The 7,065-nt window shown below is 53.6% G+C and overlaps 1 non-coding gene across 1 annotated transcript; it reads right to left on the bottom strand.

The window, feature by feature from the left end:
- Positions 1-1,127: 1,127 nt before the first annotated feature.
- Positions 1,128-1,199, bottom strand: TRNAA-CGC (transfer RNA alanine (anticodon CGC)). Its single transcript has one exon. It is a non-coding gene; the product is annotated as a tRNA-Ala (tRNA).
- Positions 1,200-7,065: the final 5,866 nt, after the last annotated feature.

Below are 7,065 nucleotides of genomic sequence, written 5' to 3'. Positions count from 1 at the left end.
CCCATGGACCGTCGTGGGATTTCTTGGAGTGGGGCTGCTGGGCTTCCCTTTCTCCTCCTGGATTCAGGTGACCCGTACTGCTGGGCTTTGTGGGTCTTCCTGTTTCGTTTTTCCTGCCCCAGTCACGCTGATGGTTGTGCTGTGGATCTTCCTCCTGCTGCTTGCTGCTTTCCTGCTGGATCTTCGACCATGGACCAGGTAGGGGCTTGGGGCTGTGAACGCTGGGCTGTTTTGGGGCGCGCTCCTCCCCTTTGGATTCCCCGATGTCGCCATTGCCTCCTTGCCTTGTGGGGGCCCTGGTGACAGCTCCTGCGTGTGCCTCTGGGTCGCTTTGTTCTCCCGACTGCTCTGGGACTGCCGGCTGTCTCGGCGGCGTCTTCCTGGATTTTGCGCGCATGCGCATTGCCCCCTGTTACACCCATCGGCCGTGTTCGGTGCCGGGTGCTGGTGTGGGCGGACGCCCGGGTGGGCTCCGGGCGCTCCGGTGCTTGGAGCGGAGTCGTGCCTGATCAGTGTTTGTACACGGTTGCGCATTCTGTGCCCAGTAGGCCTTCTGGGAGGAGCACTTGGATTGATAGCTGCGGGAGGTCGGGACGCTGTTCTGGTTCCGCGTCTGACTTCCTTGCCGCATCGGAGAGTTTCCGGCTGGGATGCCCGTCCTGATTTGTGCCTATTGGTGCTGAAAACTCCATTTCCTGCTCGGCGGTGCAGTGTTTCCAGGGTTGTTTGCCCCGCTGGCTGCCGCTGCGGGCTCCCGGTAGCCCCGAGTCCGGACGGGACTCTGACCACTATCCGTGCCGGTGGATACTGGCTGCTTCGCCTGTTCGGTGGGACAGGTTTTCTTTGCCTCCCCATGTAGCGGCTGCTACGGGGATCTTTCTGGCTGAAAAAGTTTTGCCCGATGTCCGTGGGGTTTTTGTTGCTGCCTGGTTCTATGCTCTAATCACCCTAGGACGTTCTTGGAGCTACATGTGATCTGTGGGGAGAACGTGCAGGTCCGGTATGCCGTCTCTTCTGGGATGGCCTTGTTCGCTGTACTTGCACTGTGCCGTGCCGTGTTTTTGTGTTTTGTGCTAAGGTGGCAGGCTGGCCTTCTGGAAATCGCCAAGCTACAGACCAGAGACTCCTGGGGATGCCGGGGATTGTACCCGGGGCCTCATACATGCGAAGCATGCGCTCTACCACTGAGCTACATCCCCTCCACTAGCCTCTACTGTTTATGGAGCGGCTGTTTGTTTCGTTCCCCATTGCAGGGGTCTTTGCTGCGCTTCCTCTACATTTGACTTCTACGTTGCCCGGTGTTCACGTGCGCTGTGGCCTGGACGCTGGTCTTCTGCTTCTTGGCGTCCTGGCTTGGCGTCTGGTGGGGGTCTGCTGACGGTAAGTGCTCGGCAGTGTTGTTCTTTCATCGCTTTCCGTTGGAGGAGTCTGTTCCACTGCACTGCGTTCCCTCTCCTACCCTCTCCTGTTCTACTGGGGTAGTTGCACGGATGCCTGGAGCTCGGCTTGGAGCGTTGGTCGTGTGCTGCCTCCGTCGTGTGGGGTGGTGTTTCTTTTCCGGTGGGGCCTCCTCCCCTCTCCTGGGATGCCTGGAGGTGTGCTGATGCCCGGTTTGGGCGCCTTCTTCTGGACTCCTGTTGCTTGCTGTTGGGATTTCTGTTTTCTTCGGTTCTTCTTGTCCTTGTTTTCTCCTTTTTGGGATGTGGCTGACTCTTTGCCTTTCTCCGTTCCTGTGGACTCTGCGGTGGCCTGTCTTATGGGTCGTCCTTCCATAGCTGCTGGTCACGTTCTGATGGACGGTGTGGGCGAGTGGGCGGATTCTGCCCTGAAGATGTCTTCTGCTGCTTCTCATCTGGCTGTTCGTTCGGGCGTTTCTGGACTGGCATCTGTGGCCCGCCTGGAGGATCACATCTCTCGGTCGACGCCTTTGCTTCTGTGGGGGCTTCTGCTGTGTCCTGTAGTTCCTCTGTTGCTACCCGCCGTATCCTGTTTCTGCGGGTTTGGATGTCGGACGTGGCCCGGCGTTCCATGGCTTTGGGGCCGCCTTCCGCTGATGCCTGTCTGTTTGGCGTCTCTCTGGAGGTGTAGCTACACAGGGTCTTCGAGGTGCTCAAGCATTCTTTGTCCTTTCGTGTTCTTCCGCCCAGAGGGCCTTCTCTGGTGCCTGGACTTTCCGCCTGCCTTCTGGGTTTCGCCGGTCCTCCTTTTGGGCTCAGCGTGGATCTGGCAGGTTTTTTCCCGGAAGTTTCTGGAGGTGTCTCAGTGGGGTGCCGGGTCTGGTCCGCTGCGTCCGGATTATCCCTCCCTGGGGCCCGTTCTCGCTGGTGGTCCTCCTCTGGCTGTTGGGTGTCTTCGCGGGCTCCTTCGTGCTTGGCGCCTGACGTCCTCGGGCTGATGGGTGCTGGCTGTTTTGTCACTGGGCTTCCGGTTCGGATTCTTGTCTCCCCCCTTCCCCCCCTTCCGGGGTGGTGGTGTCCCCTTCTCCTCGGTTTGCTTCCCGCCGTCTGGCCTTGTTGGACGGTGTTCGTTCTTTGGTCCGCGTGCTTGTGGTTGTCCCTGTTCCGTAGGAGGTGTGGGGGTTGGGCGTCTACTCCATCTTCTTTGTGGTGCCGCAGTTCAGGGGGGGTCTTCACCCTTCGGGGTCTGCACTTGTTCGTGCTGGAGTTCCTGTTCGTGATGGTGTCTCTCCGGAAGATTTTCAGCTGATCCGGTCCGGTTGGATGTTCTCCTCTCTGGACCTCCATGTTGCGTGCCTGCACGTCCCGGTGGCTGTGCGGTGTCTACGTTTCCTGCGCTTCTGCCTGCTGGGTCGGCGCTGGCTGTTCTGCGTCCCCCCCTTTGGTCTTCGGTCCGCCCCCCGGGTGTTCTCCGTGGTGATGGCTCCCTTGGTGGCCTTCTCCATCTCCTGGGGGTGTCTGTGTTCCCGTGTTTGGACGTCTGGTTGGTTCGGGATCCGTCCCTGGCGGTCGTGTCTCGCCGCCTTCACTTGTCCATGTCTACTCTCTGGGGCCACGAGTGTTTGTTCTACTTGCCCATTTGTCTCCTGGTGCCTGCGTCCCGGAGGACCTTCGCCGGGCCAGTGTTCTATTCTGTGTTGGGCTGGTTGTTCCTGTCAGACGCCCGGATTCGTCTCCTGCAGTCTTTGCTGTGGTTGTTGCTGTTGCTTGTCTCGGCTCCCCTTCTTCGGTGGCTGGAGGTTCGGGCCTCTTGGCTGCTTCTGTTTTCACCGTGCCCTGGGCCTGGGTTCGTCTGCGGCCTCTGCTGTGGCTCGTGCAGAGGTGGTTCCCCTTTCCTGTCCTGGACTTTGCGGTTCCTGTTCCTGTGTCTCTGGATGTTGTGTCTACTCTCCGGTGGTGGCTGGTCCACTCCCGCCTTTCCGTGGGGATGTTGTTTCATCTCCCTCCTCCTCTGGTTGTGGCCACGGATACCTGCACCTCGGGCTTGGGCTACGCTCTGGCCCGTGGGGTGGTGCTGGCGCACTGGCTCCCGTCGGAGTCTCGCGGGTCATCCTCCTGGTTGGTGTTGTTTGCAGTACTAAGGGGGCTTCGTTATTTCCTCCTTCGTCTGGAGGGTTGCCATGTCTTGGTGCGATCGGTCTGCACGGTGACTGTGGCTTCTCTGTGTCTCCTGGGGGGGGGCCCACGGTTCGTCCCTGAGTCTGGTGGCTTGTTCCATCTCGGCTTGGGCGGTGCTTCATCTTCTGGCCCTGTCTGCTCCACACATTGGGGGTGTGGTCGATGTGGTGGCGGACTCCCTGAGTCGGTGGTTTCCCTCGTCTCTGTGCCTGGGTTTGGAGTTCCTCTGCTGCGGGCCTGGCGATGGGGCCTCCTCCCCTCTCCTCTGTGGTCTCCGTCCCTCTTTCTGGATGTGGTCTGCCCGACCTCTTGCTTTTGGTGCTGGAGGCTTCTCGTTGGTGGTCTGCCTTGTCTTCCTATGCGGGGCACTGGTCTTCTTTCTCGAGGTGGTGTTCCTCCTCTGGTTCCCTTGCTGGGCCTTCGGCTACTGTCCGTGCCTTCCGGATCCCGGTTTCCTTTCTCCCTTCTGCTGGCTTGTTGGGTTTCTGGATTAATTTCGGGGTTGCTCTCTTCTCCTTCTGGTCGCTCTTTGGTGCCCCCATGGGGTTTCTCCTTGGTCTTGGGGAGTTTGCTGTCTTCCCCTTTTTTGTCCCTTTGGGATCTGTGGGCCCGTATTTCTGACCTGGTGGCTTTTCTGTTCTTTCTTTTGGCCTCGCGCGTGCCTTGTCCTTTTCTGGGGCTCGTTCTGGGGTGTTTCGCTCTTCTGTGTCTCTCCCCGTGTCCTTTGGCTTGGCTGGTTTGGCTCCGGCTACTTCCGGGCTCTCTTTTGGGTCGCTGGTTTCTGGCGGTCTTTGCTCTTGCCTTTCTTGGTGCTGGTTTGCCCTGTCCGGCGGGTGTCCTGGCGCGTTCCGCTCGGGGCGTGTCTGCCTCCTGGACTGCTTCCCTGGGTGTGTCTCTTGGTGGTTTTGCCGGGCTGGGTTCTGAGCCTCCGAATCCACTTTCGTGCGGCACTGCTAGTTGGGTTGTGCCTTTTCTGCCCGGACCGGTTTTTGGTCCTGGAGTGTTGCTGGCTGTGGGGGGTTTTTCCCTCCGCTCTGATTCTGTTCGCTTTTGCGACTTTATCTTGCTGCACTCCTTTGTGTCTGGTCTGTGTTTTGTTGTGTGGTTGCCAAAGGCCTGTTTTGGGCGTTGCTTTGGTATGCCTCATGAGTAATGACTGGGTCGAGGACGAGGGACGTAGAGGTAATGCTACGATTACATATGGTAATCCCCATTACTCTTAGTCCTACTCGTCCTCGACCCAGTCATACGTCCCGCCCGCCCTCCCTTTCCAGGCCTTTGGTGCTTGGTACATCAGGATATGCTTCTGGTGGTGAGGTGTGTTATAGCACCTGACAGGAGGGTGGGTGGAGTCTAAAAGCGTTTCCTGTTTTGTTTCCTGTCGTGTGGAATACCTCATGAGTAATGACTGGGTCGAGGACGAGTAGGACTAAGAGTAATGGGGATTACCATATGTAATCGTAGCACTACTATCCACGTCAGTACTATTCCACATGAATCCCATCCCATGTCATTATTAGTCCAAGTCACTACGAGCCACATCATCACCATCTCAAATCACTACCTTCCCTGTTCTACTATTCTGTCTCTCTATTATCCTGTGTCACTACAACTCACGTCAGTGCCATCCCTCGTCACTGCTATCCCACATTACTAAGATCTCATGTTAGTTCTGTTCATCCAACATCACTATAATCCCGCATCAGTATGATCTCACATGAAGACTACATCCAATTTCTTTACATCCCACGTTAATACCATTCATCGTTAATACCACCCACCCTCCTTCAATGCCAACCCACCTCCTTCCCATCCAGTGTTAATATCACCCATCCAATTTGACTACCATCCCACATTATTACTATCCCATATTAACATCACACCCAACTTCACTACAACCTGTGTCACTACCACTCAATAATATTTTCCGTCCAATTTTGCTACTAACTCACCTCATTGCCATGCCACGTTAATACCATCCATCCAACTTCACTACCAACCCACCTCTCTACCATCCCATGTTAATACTATCAATCCAACATAATAAACATCCCACATAACTACCGTCACATTCTATTGCTATGAATCCAACTTTACTACCAGCCCACATCACTATCATCCCTTTCCACGTCAATACCATTGCACATCAATGCCATCCCATAACACGATTTACTTTTTAAATACTGTTCTTTGTAAATACCGTCAATGATGTTCACGGTGGAGGCAAACCGAGCCCGGGAAAGCCGGGAACGGACACAGAGACAGACACAGCACACACAGCGGCCACAGGTACGGACATTTAAGATGTCAATGTGCGGTTAAAGTGGTAGGCTGAGCCAGAGAGGTTTGAGATGACGAATGATGTCATTGCTAACTTGGTATGTTTTGGAGTACTCTTGGCAGTGGATTTGGTGCACAGTTTAGACAATTAAAGCTTCAGTGATTTAGACAATTAAGGAGGTTACTAGTACTTTGAATCACTGGTGAGGATCATTGACTGTATGTTGTTGGATTTAACAATAGCCTTTGAACGGAAAGGCTCTTTTTCAAATTGCCGCCTTCAGTTTCCCTTCAGCACGTGGTCTGGAAGAGGCCCTCAGTAGTGATGAAAATGCACCGAATTGGTGAATGGATTTCTAGACTCCCATGAGCAGAATTGGTTTTAAATAATTTTTTTAATTACATTTCCTCTTGGCCAGAGTCAGGTGTGTTTTATACCAAGGAGCATATGGAATAAAACGCTGGAAAACAAAGGACTTCTTTGGAAGCATAATAAAGGACGTCACAAGAATGGTGGCATACAGAGCATTGATGATCCATTTATTAAACAAATCTATATAGTTGTCGATACTAGCAAGAGGCTCAGGTAGAGTATGCTTTAACCAGGTGGGTCCAATGTAGACCATGAGTGGAAATGTTGGACGACTCATTGGTTTTCATTTTGGCCTCACTCCTTGATTGACAAAAAAAATGGCTTTGTGGTCCATCTATGTCAGTTCTAAAGTAGAAAGAGTGTTGACTAAAGCTTTGCAGGACTAGATATGGGCAAGAATATGGCCTGCAAACCAGAGATGGTAGAATACACCTATATTGACTCCAACATTTAAAGATGCTCAAAGGCGTGCAATCTTGATGCACGCTCCGTTTGTGCGCATTTTCCAAACTTAAAGGAAATTGAGCCTCATCAGATCCCCAGAATGCACAGCCACATGAATCCACGAATCCAGTCTTTAACCAGTTTATCACTTTTTATTCTTAGTTTTGTCAACATTTTCTCCATTTGTTTATCTCAAATTTTTCATGATTCTTCAAATTGTTTTACACATAGATTTCAAAATTGCCTTTCCAGGTTTTTCGCAGCAGCACAAGAGAGTTTGCAATTCCTTATGTCACGGCATCTTAAAATCTACCCAAAAGCATTTCGGGATAATTCCCTTGCTCAGGGGTCACTAAAATACAAGATATTATAAAGAAACCCAGCGGCACAATC

The sequence above is a fragment of the Lissotriton helveticus genome, chromosome 1_2 (genome assembly GCF_964261635.1).
Source record: "Lissotriton helveticus chromosome 1_2, aLisHel1.1, whole genome shotgun sequence".
In the NCBI taxonomy this organism is placed as follows: domain Eukaryota; kingdom Metazoa; phylum Chordata; class Amphibia; order Caudata; family Salamandridae; genus Lissotriton; species Lissotriton helveticus.
This window is presented reverse-complemented; position numbering and strand designations above follow the sequence as displayed.